At 36.1% G+C, this 16908-nt stretch overlaps 1 protein-coding gene across 4 annotated transcripts in view; it reads right to left on the bottom strand.

Annotated features, from left to right (window-relative positions):
- KCNJ3 (potassium inwardly rectifying channel subfamily J member 3) overlaps positions 1 to 16908 on the bottom strand; it is a 141510-nt gene that overhangs the window by 101225 nt on the left and 23377 nt on the right. The gene's annotated exons all lie outside the window — the stretch shown is intronic.

Here is a 16908-nt window from a genome sequence, read left to right on the forward strand (position 1 = left end):
ATTTTGTCATCTAAAAGGCAACAGCACTATCATCTAACATACTGTACCTTTTTTGACAATTGTGTTTTTCTATTGAAGGCACCAGTCTCTATCTATTACCTGATATTTTCTAATCATTGAGTTCCTTTTGCCTGGTATACCTTTGTCTATCCATTTGCTGTAATATTTTCCTCTTCCTAACGGATTCATTTCTTTGTCATGCTAAACATCATGAACGAGTCTAAGAACCCCCTTCAAACAGGAAAGTACCTCTGGTCATCAGAGGTGAAGTACTGAGGTTTCAGCCAGCTTTATTTTGCTCTTCTTTTAGTCTCTTTCCCTCAAACCAGAACAAGGAAATTCTCGTTTAGACTCAACAACTGTTCTCCTAGGTTTACCAAGGTCACAAACACTGAAGTCAGCAGAGGAGCAGAGGGCCCCAAGGGGACCAATGCTTTAGCAGACTCTTCTCTGGGGGGGAAGAAATCTGTTGTGGTTCCATAGTGAACAATGTCTCTTTGCTCTGAAGCCAATTTCAGCTTCAATTTTTGTTTTAAATTTTTCTGCTCTGATTTCTCCTTCACCCCACTTGTTGAACACATTTTAGAAATTTATCAAACTGTCTTATTTTCTGGGTGTATATGCTTCCTGCTTACCAGGATTCTTGCAGCCTCCTTTCTCCGCACATACATTTTTCTGCCTTTTCAGTGAAGTTCGGGGAAGGATGGGGAGCTTAAACTCCTACGTGTCACATGCCATTTTGAATCTCAAGCCAATACTATAAATTACATTTTCAGCTATGATTTTCCATATAGACATTGGGAAATAAAATTTTTTGCTCAAATTTATCCAAGTCTAGCTACTTCCATAACCAGAAGATTTTAACAAAGAAAATACATGTCCTGATATCAATAAAATGATTGAATTCTCATAATTTTTAACATAATCAATTCCTTGTCATCCATTTAAAGATCAAATGAAGAAATAAAAAGCCTGAATTGGGAACGGAGAGGAAGCAAAACTTCTATTAAAATACAAGACTGGAGAATGATATAACAAAGTTAAACAAAGTATATTATTATTCCTCTGTAGGAGAAATAAGGCAAATGTGGCCCAAGACAGGTTCATAGAATCCTGGAGGTAACCGAGCAGTGCAGTATGCTTCCTATCAGCACGTGGCCTAGAGTCAGGCTGCAAGGGTTCTTAGCTCAGATGCACCATTAGCCAGCTGTGTGGTTTTAAGCAAGTACTTAACTTCTGACAATCAGGTCATCTGCCATATATATAAAATATGGTACCAGTGTCTGCCTCACAAGGTGATGAGAGGTTTAAATAATACATGAAAACACTTAAAATAAGGACTCGCACATAATTGCTCAATAAATATTTCCTAAGACTTTCTAGATTATTGAAGCTGTTTTTTTCTCAGAAAGTACAGATGTAGTCCTCTCTAGAAACAGTAGTACAACATTAATTCCAGTTACAGGATTTTCTAAGAAGCAGTGTCGTACTGAGTAAAATATTCAGCTATGTGGTACCTAGTACAAAGCTCAAGAAAGATGACTGAAGTGTTTTGTATTGATCTTATTTGTAATTTGTATTATTTTATGTCTAGCTGAATGCAGAGCCAGAACTTGTAGACTCTGACAACACAGAATTTGTGTTTTGATTTTATATCGTGTGCCACAGTAAAATGATTTTAGATGAGAAAGTTGCCATTTTTTGTTATATAAAATTTTCACCGAAAAATATAGGAAAATTAAAAAGAGTCAATACTAAAGCCGACTCTTTAAAAGCAAAAACCCACCATCTGTAGCAGGAGGACTTCATAAAACCCAGGGGTGTCTTCTTACCCAACTGTCAACACCAGGAAATGTGCCAAGGGGACAGATGCTAAAATTGGAAAGTCTCATCTAGGGCGTGACATCAGAATTCTATAATTTCTCTCTAAAAAAGCATCAGTCACCAACACAGCAACAAACTATTAAGCAGAAAATAAAACCAACCTCCTTAATGAAGAATGGCTTCCATTAAGTAGTTTTACTACTAAAACTCTATTACAAAAATGAACATACTGGTTTGTGGGATAGGAGGTAAAATCTGTATTGAGCTCGTTTCCAAGAGACCAGGAGGTATTTTTTTTAATTATTGGCAACAACAGGGAACATATGATCAATAAGGAAAATAATAACAGAGGCCATAACCAAAAATAATTTCCATGACAGTGCAGAGTCAAAGAAAAACAATAAGGAAATCTCTCCTACTGTTTTAACAATACTCTAACGAAGACTTGATAATGAAAATTGATAACACAAAGGTTGCATCCGGCATTGAAAATGGACAACAATCTATAATTAACAAAATTACATGGGGAGTTGATGGTCCAGAAACAGATATCCTTCACTAAAACATACTTCATGCTCATTCAAGAATTGCTGAATTTGGATCTTCACTCCCATTAGATTTTCACTTCTATCAGACAAGAAATTTGGCTTTTAGGATTTTAGAGTCTTCAGCTGTTTTACAGCCAGGCTGAATCTGAAAGTGCACTTGCGGCTTTAGTATCTAAAGTAGAGGTTGCAAACTTCAAGCATGTGCCAAACAGGTGGGTAACACGAATGAGTGAAGCCAGCTATGTGAGAACTGTGGGAACCCAAAGAGAGGATGCCCCGGGTACAGGAGACAGATGCTATTTAGCTTCCTGATAAAAAGCAAGTCTGATATTGTGAAATCTCACTTTTTAAGAGTTAGTTTTAAAATCCACATTTGTATTTGATTCACCAAGTTATGAAGTGTTAGAAGAAGAAACAAGGGGAGGAGAAAGAAATACCAAGCATTACTTTAAAACTATGGGTACCAAATACAATAAACTAAACCCACCACACAGGTTGCCAGATGGTGATCTCAGAAGGGTTTCCATTATAATTAAAGCTCATAAGGGTAAATATAGCTGTTTTGCTTGTTTTGCTTTGTTTGGGGAGTATGAGGATTTAACAATACATACCCCTAAAAATCACATGACTTTTTAAATAAAGATAAAGCCTGTGATTTGCAAATTCTGTTCAGGTTTTTAGCATGTGTGTATACATAGATCTAAACTGGCTAAGAAAAATGAGATTATAAAGCTTTATTCAGCACTCCAATATCAGAAGTAATGCTAGATTTCTCAAGAAATCAAAAGAAAATGAGAGAAATCTAGCAGTTATTTGCTTTATTTCTAAAAGGTAAAAGAGTAATATAAATTTCTATTTGTGTTTCAGGTGAGAAGCACTAATGTAACCCAGTGTGGTTGCTCGTTGGCTTACTCAGTGTTTCAGAGGAAAACAAAATCATGAATACTGACTGTTTTAATGAGATATGAGCTACTAAATACAATTCTAATGAAAGACACTGAGATAAATATATCGTCCTTTCTCCTTTTTAATATATGAGTAAAAACAAATGCAGTAATAAAAATACACCAAAGGCAATAAGGAGTACCAAAGGTGAGTCAACTTCAACTGCTCCTTCACTCCAGGAAACCCTTATTACCCAACTTTACTTGATTTCATTCTCAGGAAAACCTATAAGGAAATTTTCTTACCACCTGCCAGACTTTTCCATTTCTATACCTAAATGTCTATTTACAGAAAAGAAAACTCCTATATATGCTTATATGACATCATCATGCCATATTAATCAGTTGCCGAGCACAAATGAAAATGCTGATTTTTCAAATATCAAAATAAGGGCAGAAAGAACACATTTGTCAAAGCATATATGGCAGATTATATCTTGAAGTATTAGCCTGAGTCCTATAGCTTGAGTACTATCCTGTATATTTGTGTGCATTCTTGCCAATACTGAATATCCTACCCAAGGCCCCACGGATTACGGGTTTTCTACTTGGGCTGGTGTGAACCAGAATTCTCCCTGGCTTTGTGTGACTTCAGCTATTGTTCTCTCTTAATCCCTTTGAGTGATTTACTCCCTAGCCTTGGGTAGCTTCCTCAAGCTCATCAGTTGAAGATCACAGATTTCCAAAATTCTAACTCTTTGTAGCTCTCTTCTCTCAGGCATTCTTCCTCATGAGCAATAGCCCCTTTGGTCCTTCTGGGCTCCCAATCCTTTCCTTCACCTGAGGGAAACCTCCAGGCTCACCCGGGTGCCCCCTCTCTGGTCCACAGTCTGGAAACTGCAGTCAGTGAGCAGGAGCAGTCGTAGGCCTCACTTCATTTGTCTCCTGCCTCTCAGGGATCATTGCCCTCCCACGTCTGATAGTCAACATCCTGAAACTTGTTTAATACAGTTTGTTCTTTTTTAGATGTGTCAGGTGAGAAAGTATACCTTGTCTCTGTTAGGCCATCTTTGCTTCACTGAATTTTTTTTCTTTCATGGATCTATAATTTAGAGTAAGAATCTAGGGGCACCTGGGGGGCTCAGTTGGTTAAGCATCTGCCTTCAGCTCAGGTCACAATCTCAGGGTCCTGGGATCGACCCCATGTGGAGCCTGGCGTGGAGCTCCTTGCCCAGTGGAGAGTCTGCTTTTTCCTGTCCTTCTCCCTCCCTCTGCTCATGTTCTCTCTCTCTGTGTCTCTCTCTCAAATAAATAAATAAAATCTTAGAAAAATAAAAATAGAAAGTAAGAATCTGTTCTTTTCTCCCCACATTCATCACCCTTTACAATTCCTATTGCTTCATTAAATATACCCATTGTCAACCCTCAGCGTAGGAAAGTAGTACTAGAAAAGTTAAACCAGGGTAGCCACAAGCCGAATCCAATGTTAGGTCTTCTTGTTTCTGTTTTCTTGCTTTTCTTACTTAGGACTAGTGACTCCCTGTCACTTTCACCCACTCTGAAAAGGCAAGAAACAATGGCAAGAAGGTAAGAGATCCCTTATAGGTTTGATTCTCTTTGTTTTGAAATAGACTCAGATTCTAGACATTAAAATGACTGCAACAAGTGCTGAAATACTTAGGTTTGTGATTTGTTATACCAACCAATGTTATGCTAAGTTCAGGAAAACCATATATAACTTACAGCAATGAGAGAAAAAAAGGATGGAACAAAACGAACAAACTCCAAGAAACACTCAAAAGTCACTGAGTTTCCAGAAACTAATGTCATAATAATACATTGTACACTGTACCCTGGAGCATTAAAAGAAACATAGAAGCCTTTTCTTACAGCCAAGAATTATAATATAAAATCCAAAATTGAACTTACTACATATTTTATTGTATCAAATTAGCTAAAACTGCTTAAGCCACACCATAATATCTTTCTATGAAACAGGCCAAAGCCAATCACTCAAAATCAAATTTTCTCAGTTCTGTTCTCTTTTGCTTCTTCTCAAAGATATTAGATATTAATGGGGATTAAAAAAAAGTGAAATATACACCACTGAGGACTTTCTTCAGAAATTCTGACAATCCTGAAGAAATAAATATTAAAATGGTAATTAAATGAAGTCATCTATGATAACATATAAAGAAAAAATTAAATTTTCAGAACAATTGGCAATGTCTCTAGATATGCCTAGTTCCACTTTTAACCTTCTTAATATTCAAAAACAGTTTGTACTAGCATCAATAATTCAAGCAAATTTAATTAACTACATCCCAGCTGAAAACAGAATAATGTAAGATTTTACTAAGTGTATTTCCAGGGTTTTCCCTTCATGTTGGGAGAAAAGTTGCCATATAATTAACCTATTCTTACCCTGTAAGGCTGACTGTCCTGCAATCTCAGGTGGTTTGTGTCAACAGGAACACTCAGTGGTGCTCATTCCAGGGGCCTGGAGCCAGGCCCACAACAAGGGGGCAAAGTCTAGCGAGCTAAACCCCGTCACTACCCCTTGACTGAACATAAATGGAACCTGTGTACTGAGCCGCCTGACTTGTTGTGGATGAGAAAAATGTCCATCTTTTTCCCCATTTTCCTGCTTTCCAATTCAGTCCATGGGATCTCATTTCTTCAGTAAATGACAACCTCTCAGCTTTTGGGTAGCCTTGGGGTCAAGAGCAGTCCTTTACTGATGGTAACAATTCACTCTTACTCCTAAATGGTTCGTTCTCATCTAAAATCAAACTTGGCGGGATGAGCACTGGGTGTTATGCTCTATGTTGGCAAACTGAACTCTAATAAAAAAATAATAATAAAATAAAATAACTTGTATTTCATATGTAATTTTTTCAATCCACATCAGCAGGGGCATGTGGTGGGATCCTTCACTCTTGGTCTCCTCCCTCACCCTCTGTGTCTGCTGCTTCTGTGGAAGTGGAAAGGGCAGTGGGAGTTGGGTGTAGAGAGAGAGCTGAGAAACACTGGCACCTCCGGGTTGCAGCTTGTCCAACACTGGCTGTCTTGCTCTCCATCCTAGCAGTCACTAGTTGCTGGTTCTTTTATAGGACACGTGTATGTGTATGTTGTGTGTGTGTGTAGGGGGGAGACTGAGGCACCTTACCATTTCTTATGACTGGTATTTCACAAATTCACTTTCTTTGTTGAGGCAGGCAGCTGGGATATAATGACTTGCTAGCAAGAAGGAAGACTGGGTGGCTCAGTCAGTTGAGCATCCGGCTCAGGTCATGATCTCAGGGGTCGGGGGACTGAGCCCTGTGTCAGGCTCCCTACTCAGTTGGGATCTGCTTGTCCCCCTCTTTCTCTGCCACTCCCCCTGTTCACACACACACACTCTCCCTAAAATAAACAAGCTTTAGAAAAGAAAGAAAGAAATCTCAGACCACGGGAAATCATTCCAGATTTTCTTCTGTTAGATTCCCCTCCCCTCCAGCAGGCAGCCTTCTTGGGCAGGATTCCCCTGAGGGCCTCAGGATGGATGCAGCCCAGCCTCCAGCAAACGAAGGCACCCTTACCATGCAAAATGCGAGATACGTTGGCTGTTGCCAGCAAATTTCCAAGAAATCCCAAGAATTCAGTCAGTGAGAACCAAATATGAGTTTAAATTAGAGGTGGTTGTATCATAAAAGTAAGGAAGTTTAAGCTTTGTATCATTCCCTCCCCTCTTGCACGGCCGTTTCCAAGTCTCTGGAAAGAGCCTTAACAATGTGTTCAGATCAAATCAAAAACTTTGTAAAATTCACAAAACTAATGTAAAGAGGAATATAATTAAACCACATCTTGCATAAGCTTCCGGTCCCCTGAAACTAGAATCTTCCCTATATTCATTTGTGCTCACTGAACTGCAAGAGGGATAGACACGTACCAAATTCTCTAGGAACTCTCATTAGGATTTCCCCTCAGCCATCTTCTATGGGATGCGGTGGACAAATGCCCCAGGAGAGCGAACTCCCCAGGAGGCTGACATTCACATTAATCAGTCTCAATAATACCTTTCAAAATGGAAGTTGGCAATGGGCGTTAATAGTAACTGAATCAGTTCTGCTATTTTTTGGAAAATCCTACATAAAGGTATTCAGCACCTCCTTTATATACAGCAAATATCATTTAGTAATTTCAGCTTTGAGCTTCAGCTTTAAAATGCAAGACAGTAAGACATTTTTGTGCAATTCCCTACCACACAAGCATTCACCTGAGACAGCACAGGTGGGTATCACTGACTCAAGCTTCCCCAGGCATCTAAAACAGCTTCCACTTAAAATAAAAATGATAAAAATATTCGGAAGGATATATTTATATTTTATTTTCCTGAAAAAAAAAAAACACTTTTTCCCTTAAAGGGACAATGAAAACAAAGCTGACAGTTTGCCAAAATGTTTATTATATCTCAATGAAAAGCAAAACACTGTAGATTATTTTGCAGAAAGTAAGAATCTATGGTTTTTAAATTTAAACTTACAATTAATATAGAGTAAGAAAAAATTACTTAACAATTGGGTTTAAAATAGCCAATTCAGTAAAAGTTATAATACAATAACTAAAAAAAAAAAAATAAATTTAATTCTACAATTAAAAGAAAAGGTAAAATGGAATCTGCTAAAAATAAAATGTTTTGATACTCAAAATGGGTTTTTATCATAGGTAGACTGGCTAGTTTAAGTTGGTATAAGGAAACAGATTTTGAAAACCAAAAGGCATACATAGCAGCAATAGGCTAAACCAAAAATCAGTACTGAAATTTTCATTTGTTTCCTTTTTCCAATGTTGTGCTGGGCTGACTTGGCCTCTATTTCTTGGAAATGCACTAAACATCTGATTTATTTTCCACTTTTAAAGTAAATTACTGATAAAAGCTAAATGTGTTTTTGTACTTTCCATCCTTGATTAATCCCCTAGTGCTTTCAAGTGATCTGTAAATAATACAGATCACATAATGCTTCTGAGTGATATCTTGCCCGATTGTTTTCCACAGGCCCAGAGCCACATACTGAATTTTGATGTGCAGTTCATGAAATAATGCAACGATGAACAGCTAATGAGTTACTTGGGATGCCAGTCTGGTATTTTGTCCAGGAAAAACTTCAAACCAAGTGATGATACAAAGGGGAAAAAAATGATTAAAGCCACAAATCTTTTGAATCCTATTCCAAAATATGACCCTGTAAGATGTTTTTATGTTTCTAAAGAGTCCATTGAAGTCTAGAATTCATTTACCTAAACACCAGTGGGTGAAAGTATGGACTGCCAGGAAGAAAAGGAAGTGAGGGTTGAAATAGGGAGAAAAATATATATAAATCCTATGCTAATTAGGAAACAATGACAAATTTCATAGCAACAAAATTGTCCTGAGATATCTAGGACATTTAGAAATTTAAAATAGAAAGACATGTAGAATCAGACAAGGTGCAAAACTTATTTCTTAACCAGCTGTGCCTCTACAGATAGTTTCATAATGGCAGGAAAAAATGAATATATTGTACTACTAGCAGTTTTTAACCTATAATGTAGGTATCTTGGCTTTTCTCACAAGGATTAAATGAAGACTTTGACATATAAAAGGCAAGTACTCTCAAATTGTGTCCTCATCCACAAATATGAGAAAAATAATGCCTAATTCATGTGGACGTTGTTGAGTAAACAAAAGGCATATTTTAATGAGTTTAAGCGCTTTCCTGGCACATCATAATCAATATACTACAACTGTACTATCACTACATGTCAGTAGAGCACAATGCTGACTTTTTGGCACAGAAAGACTCCCTAAAATGAATTAGCATTTTCATCTTAACAACTCATTTAGTAGGAAAAAAAAAAAATGTTTATCTGAAAATCCATAGGCTGATCCAGGAATCCTCTCCACTTAAAAAAAAAAAAAAAAAAAAAAACTGAATTGTTTTGTTTGAAAAAATACTGAGAGACTTTTTTTTTCAGAGCAAGATACCTGTCTCCTATATGAAAAGATAATTTCATTTGACAATAACTATATAAGACAGTAATGTATAAATATGATCATTAATTCTATAAATAAAAGGTACTAGTTATATGTATTAGAAGCTATCCAAAGAGGTTATCTGACTGATTCAGAACAAGTTAAGTATGTTTATAACCTGAGTATTTTTTAAAATGTCCTTGAATTAACTAGGGAAATTCTCTTATTTGCAAAATAGCTAAACTAGTGTAGGTACTTTGACAAAAAGCACAAAGGCAATAACAACAGAAGCTGGTAATTTTAAGATAAAAATTTTTACCATATATATTTGAATTTTTAAAATGGTCCAGAATTCTACTCATCCCAAAGAATATCTTCATTATCCAACAACTCCATCTCTTATTTTGTGTTCCTTACAGAAGGACACATAGCTAGGGGATCCCTGAGTGGCTAAGCGTTTGAGCGCCTGCCTTTGGCCCAGGGCGTGATCCTGGGGTCCCGGGATCGAGTCCCACACTGGGCTCCCTGCAGGAAGCCTGCTTCTCCCTCTGCTTGTGTCTCTGCCTCTCTCTCTCTCTCTGTCTCTCATGAATAAATAAAATCTTTTTTTTAAAAAAAAAAAAAAAGGACACACAGCTACCAAATGATACCACACTGCCTCAGTCCTTCAAGCCTTTGCTCTTGGTGCTGAGTAAATTTCTATTCATCTTTTATTTTTTTAAAGATTTTATTTATTTATTTATTTATGAGAGACACACACAGAGAGAGAGAGAGAGAGAGACAGAGACACAGGCAGAGGGAGAAGCAGGCTCCATGAAGGAAGCCCGACGTGGGACTCGATCCCGGGTCCCCAGGAACATGCCCTGGGCCAAAGGCAGGGGCTAAACCGCTGAGCCACCCAGGGATCCCCTCTATTCATCTTTTAAAATCCTCATGAAGTGACACTTCATCACAATCGGCTGCCTTGATCTCAAACTCGCAGGAACATTTAATCATACTTTCCTCTACAGGGCACTTCTTTATTCCATGCCCTTCTATTATTATATGAATCACACCACAGAGTTTAAATGAATTACGTATTTTCTCTTTTAAAAAATACACTAAATTACTTTTTAAATATGATTTAAAGTTTCAGTAGACCCACCACACCACACCTCAAGTAGGAGTAATTACAGCTTATTGGAGGATATGATTTAACAATACCTTGTAGATAAAGGACCATCAACTGGAAGTACATTTTTAATCTGTGATGAGATTCAAACTAGAATATGTTTAGGAAAAAAGCTCCTTGTATGAATGCACAATTAAGGATAACATAAAATTGGATATTTCCATAATATTTTATATGGGCTCTAGCATTTATTGTTGTACAGTTAATGAGTTAGTGAAAAAACTGTATGCACTTTTCTTTCCTTAGACCTTACCCTTATTTCATACTAAAAAAAAAAAAAAAATTGTAGGTTAACACCAAATGACTAGACTGAATAATTTTAATATTCCTCTACCACTAATTTTTCTTACTTTATATTAGCTTTTATAGGAAAAACATAAAACGCTTGCATTTTATTATTTGCGTCTTTAAATAGAAGATATACCATTTAAAATCAACAGTTTTCATTATATACCTATTAACATAACCTTTAAAATTTGGTTAAGAAAGATTTCCTTTTTTCTGAGATTATCCATTCTCCCATCATTCTTACAAAAACAAAACAAAACAAAACAAACTACCAAACACCTCACCTTACTTAATTCAAGAAATTACATACAGGTAAAAGCAATCAATTTCTAAGACTCTCTTCTGGTTGGAGCAAGGGAGTTGGAGGACATTCAGACCAAGGCAATGGAGAGAAATTTTCCTAGGACATATCTTTCCTGAATACATCAAAGCCTCTCTAGGAGAAAGCTCTGTTGGTCTTTCCTCTTCCCCATTCTTTCTACCTGTAAAGGTGTAGTAGCCTTCACAACCACTAGTAGCAAAGGCAAGTGTTGAAGATGGCAGCACACCACTGGAGGAGTCTCGGGACTCCAGGTGGGCCTTTGATGGCATCCTGGAGCAGCATGACCAATCTGACTGGCTGCTCTGAACACAGGGTTACAGGATAAAACTAAACTTCTAGCTGTTGAAGTCACTGTTGGTTGGATCTTTTACTATTTGCCATCAAATGCATGGCTAACTCATATAATCTTATTTAGGAGGAAACACTGCAGATATAAATCAAGCTTTCTGATTTGAAGTTATTCTGCTTTAAAATTATTTCATTAGGATATGCTTTATAATAAAACATTAATTGTTCTTATTCATTCTGTTTTTAAAAACTGATTTATATAGTGCATATTTCTCTAGATATGCAGCTAGTCCCCAGTCCTTGCTTGTCACTAATGATGAGAAGTCACAATAATTAACCTTTTTTGTCAGTCATTATAGGCCAATATACTGTTTTACAGGTGATTGCTTATAAATGGAGTAAGCTATTGAAAGATACTTTAAAAAATATAGTATAACAGAATGAAATTAAAAAAGCCTAAGTCAATTATGAGTTAAATACACAGCTTCTGGGGATTCCTGGGTGGCTCAGTGGTTTAGCGCCTGTCTTCGGCCCAGGGCGTGACCCTGGAGACCCAGGATCGAGTCCCGCGTCAGGCTCCCTGCATGGAGCCTGCTTCTCCCTCTGCCTGGGTCTCTGCCTCTCTCTCTCTCTCTCTCTTTCTCTCTCTCTCTCTCTCTCTGTGTCTCTCATGAATAAATAAATAAAATCTTTAAAAAATACACAGCTGCTGATAAAATAAGATCTGAGAGATAGTCTGAATGTTGGATACTATATTCAGGTTCATGGACCAGTTCTAAAGGAACTTACATGACCATGGCTTAGCTAAAGGAAAGGCCCTTACTCTTGTTATTCCATGACATTTTGTAGCATTTAATTAAAGGACAGGTGAAATTCCTCTATGTCTGCTGGCAAAGATAATTTTAAAAACTAAGTTTTGCATGCAACCTTTCCTAGCATAAATAAATACAATTTTCAATTCATTCTAGTCATGCTAAACCTGCACTTGTCCATTAAAACCTGCTGGAACTGAGGAAGCCTTCACTTCTGGTACTTATCAATAAAACTGCTTTGTAATTTCAGATAAGAGCCCATCTTTGGTCAAAGTTTTAGAGAACTATTCTAATAAGATAGGTATATATTACATGCTAATTCATTATTATTCTCCAAAAATCTGTTTAACAACTCCCTATTATTTTTTAATATTTTATTTATTTATTCATGAGAGATACAGAGAGCTAGAGAGGCAGAGACACAGGCAGAGGGAGAAGCAGGCTCCATGCAGGTAACCTGATGCGGGACTCAATCCCGGGTCTCCAGGATCACGCCCTGGGCCGAATGCAGGTGCCAAACCGCTGAGCCACCCAGGCGTCCCATCACAACTCCCCATCATTAATGATTTTGATGACAATGATAATACTTATTAATTTTATTGGGTGATCCTTAAGTATTAGATCATATACTAAGGACATCCACTATAGTACCTTATTTTAATATAGTTTAATCCCAACCTCAAAAAAGATACAGAAATAATATCCACCTCCATTTTACATATGAAGATACAAAGGAAAGAGAAATTCATCATGCCCCAAATCATGTAAATACATGGTATAGAGACTCTAAAACCAGACAATCTGATTCTGAAGTCTATACCTGTAATCAGTGTGTACACTTATTCTCTCAAATTCAGTAGCCCAACACCTGAAATATTTTAAAATCAGCAGGTTGAAATATCATGCAACACCTTCTCCTATAGCGCATCAACTCTGCAAACACTGTATCTTTTTACTAAGCATGACACATTTGTTCCAGTGGCTTCAGGAACCCACCATACAAATTCTCAGAAAGTGAGGCTATTAATAGAGAAGAGGTTACTGTGACATCACCAAAGTTTTGAAAATATATGATCTTTTTGAAATCCCCCTTCCAACCTGACATCAATAAAAAGTGGTCCAGAGAATTATATGGCTACTCCAACATCAGAGCAGAGTGTTTTAAAATACATAAAGATGAGCACATAGCATGTAGACAAAAGTAAACCATGAGACTATTTCTATAGAGAATAAACAATGTCAAGGGTGTCAGTGGTTCTACTGGCTATAACTACACTGTCATGAAAAAAATGAGGCCACAATGAATAACCAAAATTGTATTTTTACTAAACATATATGCAAGGACACAAAATATTATTGAAATTTTGATACAGACAGAAGAGTTAAAGAAACATACCTGAACAATAATGGCATAAGTGAAATACTAATAAGTTGAAAATTACATGAAAAAATATTTATTTTCATTGATCAAAATCATTATATTTTACATATTATGGAATTTTATGATCTTGTAAAATATTAAGTTCCTTTTGCCTTAGCAAAAACCAGACAAGGAATATTATTTATATATAGTAAATAGAAGAATTTACTAAATATTATTGGATTTAGTAAACATAACATGGCCAGTTAGAAGCAGAACTGGCTTCTAACTCAGAGTTCTTTTTACCATAGTAGCAGGCCATGTAGGTGTAAGACTATTCTAAATGCTATTTTTAAAAGCTAATACCATGTATAACCTCTGCAGTCCAAAAGTTTTCAATGATAATCAATATAATCAAATTCCATAACCTCCGCAATTCTAGGAGTTTTCAATGTAATCAAATTCTCAATGTGAGAAACCACATAAAAGGACCTATAATATTCTCTACACACCAAAAGATACAGCTTTGAATATAGTTTATACCCTTTCCATAAATTAAGTTTCAGATTATTGGCAGATGTTTGTAGATAACAAATAGTTAATAAAAATGGAAAGTCAAGACTATTGTGGAGCTAGTTAAACAGTTTAACACAGAAAATTAAATACTTCTAAAGAAAAATATTGTAAACAGAACCATGAAAGTTCATGTCTTTAAATAGGTGGCATAGGGGTGGGGGTGAGTAAAAAATAGCAGACAGACACAATGAGTTTGAAGATGCATTCCTACACAGGGCTTAAATGCAATACATGGTCTGTACATCAGGTCTCTAAATTCTTCGAGTCTTTAAATAACTTCGAGAGGTAAGTGGAGAGGATACATATTATTACGACTTCCAAAATAAATGAAAACCTTCAAAGAAAAAAATATCTGGCCAAAACACCCAGATGTTTGTTTGGTTGATGAAGGATACAAGATATAAAAGGTAGAAATAAGAAGAAGAAAAGTCTCCAAGAGATAATTTTGGAGACAAAACAAACAAACAAAAAATATTCATTGTGTGACTAGTGAATGACAGGGCAGGAATGTGATCAAACTAGTAACAATTTGAAGAATTTTTTTTTTGAAAAAAAAAAGGCTATAGAGGATATTATTACCAATGAAATTACATTTCTCAAAGGAGATTTTTAAATGTAAGAAAATTATTTTTGAAACATGGACCATTAAGCAGCAAAAGAATCTCCTATGGGAAACATTAAAAGCCCAGATGAGTCATTAAAAACTCTTCAGAGTCAGATAATACTTCTGCATTTCTCAGCTCTGTATTCATTTCTCAGCTCTGCATTACAATATATATGTAGGTTCAATTTTTTTTTACTTATATTTATAGAGAACGTAAGGTAAAACATTACATGGGTAATGTAATAGTAATACAGAATTTACTTTCACCCATTACCTCGGATTTTATTCTCTCAACCAGTTAAGATCCTTATTTTCCATTTTGAAACCATATTATTATAGGGGCATAGCAAATTTAAGACACAAAAACAAGCAACCCATTCCCATGACCCATAATTGTTGGCATTATTCCAGAAAATGAAAATGAGTCGGAGAAGGAGGCATTTTTCAACAGGTTATGCTCTCTTCTCACTTTTGCTTGCAGAGTAAAAGCCACTGCATGAGAAGGAAATGTATAACAACTTAGATCGACCTTGGCAACATGTCAAAAGAAAGTCTTTCAGCCCTTAGGAAAATGGACTTATCTCTACCTTTCCTGCCTCCTAGATCAAGTTGAATGCATTTGGTTTAAAAATAGTGCAGAATTTGTCGATATTTAGGACTTACTGAATTGTTTATCTTAAAACAACATAGATCAAAATAATAATAACATAATAGCAATAATAGCAACTCTTAGTTAACCTTAAGTGAGCTCATCAGAAGACATATATGTACACACACATTGACATTTTCGTGGTATCTCTTAATTGGATATTATCACTAATGGACTAATCTCCATTAGGATAAAATTTGTCATTTTATCTTCAAAGTGTCCATCTAATTTTAACATATATCAAATTTCTGAGAAATTTTCTTAGCAGAGTTGTAATATTTCTTAACTCTCTGAAAGACAAATGAGGCATGATTCAAAACCATCTAGAACTTCATGTTAAACTATAGAGTACAAATGCATAATTGGATGAATTCAAATATCTTCACAGATTTCTTCTAAAAAGTGTTTTTAATCCCACTTCTAATTTAAAACTATTTTTCATAAGAGTGTGTGGAGGATCTTTAAAAGATCACGTTAAAGACAAATTCATTTTAAGTATCTAAATATTTTTTAAAAGAATAAATTTGTGCAATGAATTTTGGTTAAAAAATAGTAACTTCGCCTATCTCATCTGACAGGCAAAATGTACCTATCATATTGATGTAAAGGTTTTTTTTTTTTTCAAAAGCTAAATGAAATGAGAAAGAGAACATTATATACAGTACTATTTACTTTATACGTTATAATCTGGAGATTTTAAGTACAAATCTCATTGTAGTTTTTGATTATCTACTCAAAAACCTGTACTACTTTCTTTTCCATCTGATAAATTGAAGTTCTGGCATTCTAGGCCACCCACAACCTTCTTTCAGTACCTTTTCTGGCCTTACCTTTTACCCAGACTTCCTACATCACACTCTTCAGTCCAAATATGAATGTAGAAGCTCTTCTGCTATGTAGTCCCTGCATCTTCACACTCCAAACCTGTACTCTTTATTCATAAGTATCTTCACCTTCATCCTCAGGCACGAAACTTCATCAAGGGCAACAGGGAAGTTTACATACTTCAAGTTTTCAGCAAACCTTCCTCAATAATCTAACCAAAATGGGTGCTTCTTCAAGCTCCCATTAGCAACAGACTGCCCACCTCTCATTTGAATTACTGCTGCTGCACCCAACTGAGCCACCGACCGCTGGTTCTGCCCCCTTTACTACTTTCTCCATGGTCAGCCAGAGTGATTATTTTTCCTAAAACACAATCGTGATCATGTCACTTTCCTGCTTAAAAGCTATCTGTGGCTCCCAGTGACTCATAGCAAAAAAGTACTAACACATATATAACTTAAAAGTACTACATTTTCCAGCCTTTACTTTTCTAGTACCGTCATCTGAAACTTTTTCCCATTACCCCATATACATCCTGTCTTTAGCCATATGAATCTCATTCAGAACCTGAAACATAGGAAGTTTTCACTTTTCCTTATTGTATTTGTAAAAAAGGACTTGGCAATGCCATTCAAAACCAGACCGATTTATAAGGCATAAGTCTCCTAACTACCCTTCCCCTCTGCTCAGCTAGGCAAGTAGCTGATCTGATCTAAAACCTCAACCCTAGTAATAGAAAATCCTTGACATGTCTTAACAAAT

Source organism: Canis lupus, chromosome 34 (assembly GCF_048164855.1).
Source record: "Canis lupus baileyi chromosome 34, mCanLup2.hap1, whole genome shotgun sequence".
Lineage (NCBI taxonomy): Eukaryota > Metazoa > Chordata > Mammalia > Carnivora > Canidae > Canis > Canis lupus.